Source organism: Syngnathoides biaculeatus, chromosome 16 (assembly GCF_019802595.1).
Source record: "Syngnathoides biaculeatus isolate LvHL_M chromosome 16, ASM1980259v1, whole genome shotgun sequence".
Classification (NCBI taxonomy): Eukaryota; Metazoa; Chordata; class Actinopteri; order Syngnathiformes; family Syngnathidae; genus Syngnathoides; species Syngnathoides biaculeatus.
The window spans coordinates 14,523,456-14,533,152 of record NC_084655.1 but is presented as its reverse complement, the minus strand read 5'-3'; positions in this window follow the sequence as shown (position 1 = coordinate 14,533,152).

The window sequence follows — 9,697 nt, the reverse complement described above, 5'->3', positions numbered from 1 at the left end:
CTGGTGGTTCAGGTCGTCCAGTTTTTGGTAATTATGCCAAAAACAAAACAAAGTAAACACCATCCTTTGTGCGTTATGGCTTTGCAGGTGTGATAACTCGGTATCATTAAAGAATGTGGTGTCTGTTATATTAAATTTCCAAGGTATACATAGAATAAATATGTTGTGCACAGCAGATATAATTCAGGGTTAACTTGAACCTAACTTGAACCTTTTTCTAGTTTGCCATCTTGTTTCTCAGTGCTAACAACTCATTGGAAGCCCCGTTGGTCATGCTTTTTCGAGATGTTCACTTATTTAAATAAACAAACACACACACACACCATTTCAGAGTTTTACGGTCATATTTACATAAATTATCGTACAAATGAGTATGGAACAACATACCTGCACATTTTCTATACAATCATGCAATCAGTGGCATCTCTGCGGTTGTGGCCTTATCTGGAGTACTGAGTGGTGCATTAGGGTCGGGATTTGTTCCGCCCTCTCTTTGAAGACTTTCAAGTTCTTCGCCTTGGGAACCATCACCACCACCTTCTTGCCTACAAACACTATCAGCGGGGAAACAGATTCACATCGTCCCAACATGTGCACACTCAGACGCACACCACTGTTTATGTGAATTCGTGCAGGAAAACATTGCATTGCTTCTTCTGTCCGTCTATTATCATATCAGCCAGTTTCACTCTTTATGCAACATAATATGAATAAGCACCATCAGTCGGTTGTACTGTATACTGAGAGGTTTGAAAACAGAACTTAGTTTTTTTACAGCCCTCTCTCAGCTTCCAATATTACAACATATTATTTGATGTCCAAATGGACAAAGCCTGACGCATGGAGGTGAAAGAAGAGGTCAGAATAAGTAAGAAATTTCTGATCCACAAGGGCACATATTACAACACATTCTCAAGTAATTAATTAAAGCAAAGCTAAACACCATGCTTTTTTCATCACTCAAAAAGCTCCAGTGTACGCAAGATGTTACTTTTTTCATAGGTCCATAACTGGGATTAATGAATAGTTGATATTTTTTGTGAAAGCATGCACCATTGTGTTATTGAACGAACATGAACACAAGTGTTTGAAAAATGAAAAAGAAAAATGAAAAAGATCAGGGGCGGCACGGTGATCAGCTTGTAAAGCGTTGGCCTCATAGTTCTGAGGTCCCAAGTTGAATCCCGGACCCGCCTGTGTGGAGTTTTGCATGTTCTCCCCGTGCCTGTGTGGGTTTCCTCTGGGCACTCCGGTTTCCTCCCACATTCCAAAAACAACATTAATTGGGCACTCTAAATTTCCCCTAGGTGTGATTAAGAGTGCAGCTGTTTGTTTCTCTGTGCCCAGCGATTGGCTGGCAACCAGTTCAGGGTGTACCCCGCCTCCTGCCCGCTGAGAGCTGGGATGGGCTCCAGCACTCCCCGCGACCTTTGTGAGGGTAAGCGGCAAAGAAAATGGATGGATGGAAAAAGATCAGTTTAAGTAGGGATATTTCCTCAATTATTTCCACAAAATGATGAAGGTCTACACTTAAATGACAGTGCTAACTTGGATACGGGAAAAGAAGTCACAGTGTAGGATAACGTGAGTGAGTTAAGGTACATCAGAGGACAGAAGACGTATAGGCTGGGTTCAGGAGCAGTGTAGGACAGAGGCAAAAGAGAGGCAAAAGTGTGCACGCCGCATTCATGGCATAAACAATTTAATGGGATTTCAACTTCCTGGCTCTTGGGGCAAACAGCTTGCCTTCATCACAAACTTGGAGTCGGCATTTGCACGCAGACCTCAGCCCACCTCTACTATAAATATTGGGTACGTCAACACTTGGTTGTTGCTGCATAATACATGTGAATTTCCTAATAGGATCGTAAACGACATCTATTTTACATCCATTGATGAGACAATTCTGCAGAGGATGTTTAGGACGTCAACTAAGTAATTCAATATAACCTAGCTGTCACACCCCTTACCACCAGTTGTAAGGCTTGAGGTAAATTTGGAAATGATGAGTCCCAATATATAATGCTGAAATGATGACCCTGATAGAAGGGTTGATGCACAGAAACTCATGCACAATTTCATATTTAGATTTCAGAGACAACTTGTGAATTTAAAATGTTACAGTAAGTCTTTCAATGCTTTGGCCAGCAGAGGAGAACAACAATGCACAAGTTCATGGCCAAATCATTGATATCGTACACATCCTACTTTTTCTCCCCCTAAATGTTTACTTTCTCATGTCACCTTTCGCTTTGGTTTGTTGTTCCCATTTTCCATCAGCTGCCACTCCTCATTCATCTACCCCTGGACTCTTCCTTCCATTTTTCTTACGTTTCATTATATAAGCATTTATTTCCATCGCCATCATTTTGTTTATAGCCACATTCACTCATTCATCCATCTAGCTATAGCATCCACCCATTAATCCCCTTCCTGTGTACAGTACGTTGAGGTACACAAACCCCAAAGGGCCACATGACCCTTCCTCTTCTGTGGGTGCGTAACAAGTCTAAGAGGGTTGACATTCCCCGGGGGTGCAGGAGTGAGTGTACCAGCGGTCTGACAGTGTTCAGCGACGTGAACTGAGGCTTGAGCAGGTACCATCAGTCTTGCTCTAGGGCTGCTAATCCACTCACACTCGTGACGTGGATGCCTACTATGCAGTCACAAAGTATTAGGATGGTGGCACATTTTTCATTGCAGGACACTCGGCTTTTCTGACATCAGACTTAAACAGAATAAAAAATCTCAATCATTCTCTTGCCTCCGATAAGCAAGGAACCAAGCTAGGTGACTTGAGTGTAAATCAATACCCCAACACATCACTGTAAGTCAGTAGAAATTTGATTTCAGCTTGCCAAATAAACAATGAAACGTACATCTAATTGAAGATAGGGGCTAGCCCCTGCTGTGAATCGTGAAAATCTGCGAGCCTATAACAGCTGTCAACGGGCATGAGGCGGGTTACACCCTGAACTGGTTGCCAGCCAATCGCAGGGCACATCAAGACAAACAGCCGCACCCATAATCTCACCTCGGGGCAATTTACAGTGTCCAATTAATGTTGCATGTTTTTGGAATGTGGGAGGATACCGGAGTGCCCAGAGGAAACCCACGCAGGCATGGGGAGAGCATGCAAACTCAACACAGGTAGGTCTGGGATTGAACCCAGGACCTCACAACTGTGAGGCCAACGCTTTACCAGCTGCGCTACCGTGCTGCCACATGCACACACACGCACACACACACAACACACACACATATATATATATATATATATATAATTTTTTTTTGGGGGGGGCTGGGTATTTGGGCACTACCAATGTGACTGGAATGGCAAAAAGTTAAAACAGGTATCTCGATTAAAAGTAAAGTATGAGGAGCACTGTATTTGTGTATTTGTCTGTCTATATGATTTTGAAAATAATTTGTTAGTATTAGTTGGACCGGATTCCATCTTTAGCATTTTGGCATAGCACGTTCCATTATGACAAAAACAGTAAAAAGAGATATTAAATTCCATTCATGTTTTTATGTGGATTCGTGTTTTTAAAGCCCATTCCATTACCTTTTTATTGAACTGTTATCAATACTTATATTTAGGGCTCTATGATGAGGAAAAATTAGAAATGTTTTCCCATGTCAACGTCTTAGAGAAGGGGTAATGAATTAATTGATGGCGAGAGCGGGGATCTTTCCTGCATAGTTCCATGTCAGTGCTGTCTGATATTATAGATAGAGGCTTGACAAGCGTCAGACCAGTTCTTTGATTGATGCGGAAAGGTGAAAATTGTGAGATTCAATAAGGTACGATATGAGAGAATTATCCATCTCTGTCATCCAGACATAATAAAAGACTACTGTATTGCATTACTGCCCCTGGGAATACAGTGCAAAGTTACAGACAGGAAAGCAACACACAGAAGACAATGACACACATGAGCAGGAGGAAAGTCGCCCCATTATGATGGAATCACACAGTATCAAATTAGCCCCATGTTGTCTTTTCATCACGGCCCACTAATTGCCCAGCGGTGTCGCCATCAGTGTATATACTGTAGCTCAAATGGATTGTTTAATTAAATGAGTAGCAAATACTATCCTCAGTGCAGCAAATACATTCACTCTCAAGCCCCCTTTTCATGATAATAAAATGATGGTGTGATGTCCTTGAGGGGAAATTAACTGAAGTTTGATTTACCAGCTGGTGCCGAGGCTATCATGCAGAGATGGTCACGGTTTGCGTGATTGATTCACATGGAACAAAAAGAGAAAACGATTCGGCGTTCAATGCAAATTTTCACATGCTTTGGATGTTAAACTCTCATCATCAAGATACATTTTTTGGGTGTGAGCAAATCTGACAGCACAGAGTTTATTTTGGAGAGCATGTAAAAGAGCAACTCGACAACCGCGTTTTGGCTTATTTGTCTTTATGCACGTTTGTGATGCCACCACAAAAGTGGCATCGTAAGACCCATTTTAAACGGCCTCCATAATTACTCTTAAACCCCCATAAACGAGTTGGTCATTCCAAAAGAAAAATTGATTAGAATGGATTAGATTGCATTAGATTCCAAGAAATTCCAAAATGCTTATTATATACAGTGGGAAGTAAAAGTGTACTTCATAGTAGAATACATGTCTTTGTCAAACTGTAGAGCTGAAGGAGTGCATGTGTTGTGTTAGTAGCGGAGACAACAGCAGAGGGTATTAGTAAATTGGGGGCTGGAGGAGCAGGACAGCATCATAGAAGAAGCAGTATAGTATACTCTCAGTGCCATCAACACCATCCCTTGATTGGTTAGCCCCAAGAGAACAAGGAAAAAAAGAAACGTCAACAATACGGATAATGTTTGAACTTGAACTGTCTAACGAAATTATCCCCCATAATCCCTGAGAGCTGACGTTGAAGGTAGAGCAACTGTAGTCATGCTTTGGCACTTCATGCCAGCGAAAGATTTAACCCATTTGTGTTATCTATAGTCTGCTGCCTCAGTTATTCTTGGGATTAAAATAAAACACAACTTCATCAATTCTCGAACAAAAAATTTTCTATTGATATTGCATGTTTTATGTTAACTCTGTGGCTGCCTGTCGACTAGTTCAAGGTGGAGTCCGACTTTCACCCAAGACCAGCCCCACAACCCTGAACGAAGTAAACAATATTGAGAATGGATGGATTTTTTTATGTTCAACAATCAACCAGTCTGCATGTGTGTTGCCTGCAGCACTATCTGTCATGTGGAAGGTTGGACCATGGCCAAGAAGGGTGTGGCCTGGCCACCGCGCTGAGCGACTTCATCTATGACACCTGTCGTCGGTCACAGCTGTTTCACATGAGGCACTGTGATAAGACCATGTATTTAAGTTGGAGTTTTGACACTGGCATTCCCCAGTTCAATGAGTATGCTTTACCACATCCAGGGTTACTCCGCCACTGCACCTTTATAGTCCAGTTATATTTCGTTGTCTTTAGTTGTCTCATAGTTATCGGACATTGTTTTTTGTTTTTTGGATCCTGCCTTCTTGGACTGTGTTGTCGAGCACAACTTTTGTTTATAATTAAACCCATTGAACACTCAAAAATACAAATGTGACAGTACTTACGCAGTCTGTCAATGGGTTTTATAATGACAGCATCCACCACCACTGCTTTAGTTAGCAACTCAGTCTGGGCAACGTAGAGCTAAAACGTGCTAGACATGCTGCTTGTGTTTACTTCCGATATTAATGGAGAAAGTTAAAGAAGAAATGCTGTTGGTTTAATATTCAATGACTGGCGGAGTATGTGAATAATCGAAGAAAAAGTGGTGAAACTGGATGAGATTTTCTCTTCTCCGAGTGGGAAAGGTCTGGTCTGAAGCCAAAGTAGAAAGTACTGGATGAGATGGTGTGCAATTTTAAAATTCCACAGTCTGATCCAGGATGAAAGCACAGACAATACAGAACACAAAAAGCGAATTCTGTATATTAAATATAGGAGGCAACATAACATTAACCATAAAACTGTTTGGGAGCATCACCATCATCATCATCATCATCCCGTGCCCCCCGTTGTCATTGGCTCGCAAGAGGCTGGTTGCTTGAAAAGTAGATCTTGGGGTAAAAAAGTCTGCATGCCCATTATGACATTCTAGTGAAAATGTGCTGGGGAAAAGCTTGTACAAGTCAGAATTTGTTGGGACACTGCAAGATGAAGTGACCTCTCCTCATATGACATTACCGGGCCACAGTGGCCAACTTTCAAATTAGACAGCAGGAATTCATTTGGTGAAAACAGCGAATGAGCACTCTTTTGTCAGTGCCGATGGAATGAGATGCCTGTTGGGTGTAATTATCCAGAATGATTTATTATTCATGATATGCTTTCATCTAATTCATTAAACTTACACAATGGAGGGGTTCAGGTATCTGTAGCTCACCCCCAGCAGGGGAGTTGGTCTGTTTTTGACAGTCACCCTGGAACCTGAGGTTCCAAGGTCAACTGGCTTCTTCTCAGAGTGTAATCCTCTACTAAGATGGCATGGAGAGTGTTGAGTCACATTATTTAAAAATGAAAAAAAAAAACCTGTAAACTACATACATTACATGGCGGAAAATCTGATCAGATCGTTTGCCTCATAGTCAAGAGGTTCTGGGATGCTGACCAGAACAGGATGTATTGCACCTTGACTTTCGGATACGAGCCACTTTTTCATTTTGTAGACGTACAGTGCTGTCATAAAAATGCTTGGCATTTCAAGATAATAACTTTCTTATGCTCATTTCAAATCATTCAGGATATCCTGTCTCACATATTTCAATAATTTGAAAAAACAATACTTTTTTTGCCCACATTACCTTTTCCGCTTCCACCCTATTACAGAAGCATATTGCTGCCACACCAGAAAACAAAAAGTTAAGTGCCACAGTATAACAGGAACAATTTGATGTTTTAAGGTGATAAAATTTGCATTTCAATGTGCTACATTTCAGAATTGAACATGAAACGTCAGAGATAAGTTTGACTTTAGCCTCCAGCGAAACAAAAATGAAACAATTTTTCCGGTTCAAGTCATTGTCAAAGCCCTTTGAAGGTATGTGTGTCTTCTTTGAAAGGATTAAACATCTTTAAACACTTGTATGAAAGTCAATATGTGGCACTAGGATTTGAATTAAAATGGCACCACTTGGCCCTATACTTTTACAGTATTATAGAAAAGCAGTGTTGTTAAGAGGCATGTACCTTATTATGGATCTGCAAGTGACCTGAACCAGAAGGAATTGCTTTGTTTAATTTTGCTGAAAGTTAAAGTGAAACTTATCGTGTTCATGTTGTGTCATGTTACGTTGTGAAAGTTCTCAGTGTGGGGTATACCCTGAACTGGTCACCAGTCGATGCACGCAATGATAGAATCTATTTGTTTTCAAAGTCTTTGCAGTAAACAGAGAAAGAAGCAACAATTCAGTCATTTTGCAGTGGCTCTCTTGAGGTTGGTCAAGTTCTACTAGAGCAGCAGTCGGCAACCCGCGGCTCCGGAGCCTCATGCGGCTCTTTCATCCTTATAATGCGGCTCTGATTGGCTTGGGAAAATAAATTACTAATTTTTTTTTGTATTTAATTGAAGTGTGTTTTATTTGTGTTAGTTTTTATATTATTTTATTTCTAAATTTGAAGATTATTGTGATCTTGAAATATTAAAATATTAATTAAATTATTTGATATTATTTTTTCGTCGCTCAAAATAGACGTCACACTGCGGAAGCGGGTATACCCGCTGAAACGCCGTCTATTTTGAGTGACTTTCAAGCCCGGCAAAGCCAATGGAGAAATGTAAGAAAAGAAAAATATCTCAAGAAAATAGAACATTCAATGATGCCTGGGCAGATTCATTTGCGTTTACCTCGGGCGAGAGTGGCCTACCAGTATGCCTAATTTGTGGAGAAAAACTGGCTAACAATAAACGGTCAAATGTCGCAAGACATTTTAACAATACACACAGAGCCTTTGCTGAAAAATATCCAGAGGGAGAAGAGAGGAAAAAAGCTGTTTCGTAACTGATGCAGAAGGCTGACCGGACGAAAAATCAATTCAAGAAGTGGGTGAAGTCTGCAAATTCAATTACAAATGCAAGCTTTGTGGCCGCTCAGGAAATAGGCAGGCATGGGAAACCGTTCACAGATGGAGAATATATGAAAGAATCATTCCTTAAGATTTCAGAACACTTATTTGCGGACTTTAAAAACAAAGACGAAATTGTGCAGAAAATCAGAGAGATGCCTCTCTCTGCGAAGACTGTCAAAGACAGAACCATAAAAATGGCAGAAAATATCACAAAACAGCAAATCAAAGACATCAATTCAGCAGCAGTGTACTCAATCGCCTGTGATGAGTCCAAATGGACAATTTAAATTCAGCTTTTTAATTTATTTGAAAGAGACATTCATTGTTATTATTTTTCAAGAATTCAAAATGTTCAAAATGTGTTCATTAAATGAATAAAATGTAATTTTCTCTGTAGCACGTGGATTTCATAAGAAACATGCTGCGGTAAGGTAGTAGAAGTTTTTTTTTTTCATTTTAGATGTGCGGCTCCCAGTGTTTTCTTTTCCGTGGAAACCGGGTTCAAATGGCTCTTTCGGTGTCAAAGGTTGCCAACCGCTGTACTAGAGAAAACGTGGCCTGTGTGCGGGCCCGGGTGGTCTTTTGATTTGAAATCTGTGGCCCAGTATCCATCCCCACTAACTCTGGTCATCCTTCACCTATCCAAATACCTGCAATATGCAAGGTCTTGGTGCAAATGACACTCATTATTTACTAAAGTGCCACTGACATCGCTATATACATTGTAAAATAGATATTGTTATGAAAATTACATGTAATATTATCCACTTCAATGTCGATACGAAAAAATAAATATGAGCGGAGAGCGTCTCATTCATGAGCAAAGCTGTGGAACTCTCACTTGAGATCCAAGTGGTAGCCATATTGCTTGCTACGTCATTTACTGTTCTCACATTACGACAGTCGCCATTGAAAACACTGCTATGGGAGAGAAACAACTGAGATTTTTAGATTTTTCCGACGCCCCTTCTGACACGGAAGCTCTTTTCGAAGAAGAGAACATTCCACAATCGGGTGAAGTGACCGGGGCAATATTACCCTATCGTTTCGGGCCATATTTAGATGATATGCGGATCACTTCTAACAACAGACTCCCCGACAGTATGTATGACAGTATGTAGCAAACTCAGCCGCGAGCGACAACAATGCCGCGTGGTCGCTCGTGGCTGGCCGCGGTCGCTCGTTGAAAGAAGGATTACGTCGTCGTCCCCCTCCCCCCAACTATTTTTTGTAGCTCTGTACACACCTACCTGTCATTTGGAATCCACGAAGCTCTTGTCCTTTGCATGTGTGCAATCATTTTTTCACGACGAACTGGGTCGTTTGGAAAGGTATGAAGCGTGAATCCATCCTCCCGAGTGTTCGAGCAATATCCAGCAATACAACGAGATGGCACTTTGGCTAACACGCAGGAAAAAACACCTACTTTCGTGCAGGTAAAACAGGTATAATCACACGAAACTGCAAGTATTGGCCTCTTGAAAAAAATGTCACTTCCTGCTTCTTCTCTAAAACAAATAACTCGAGAGGATTTTCATGGCGGGAGATACAAACCTCCATAAACGACAACATCGTACGACGTGTGGTGAA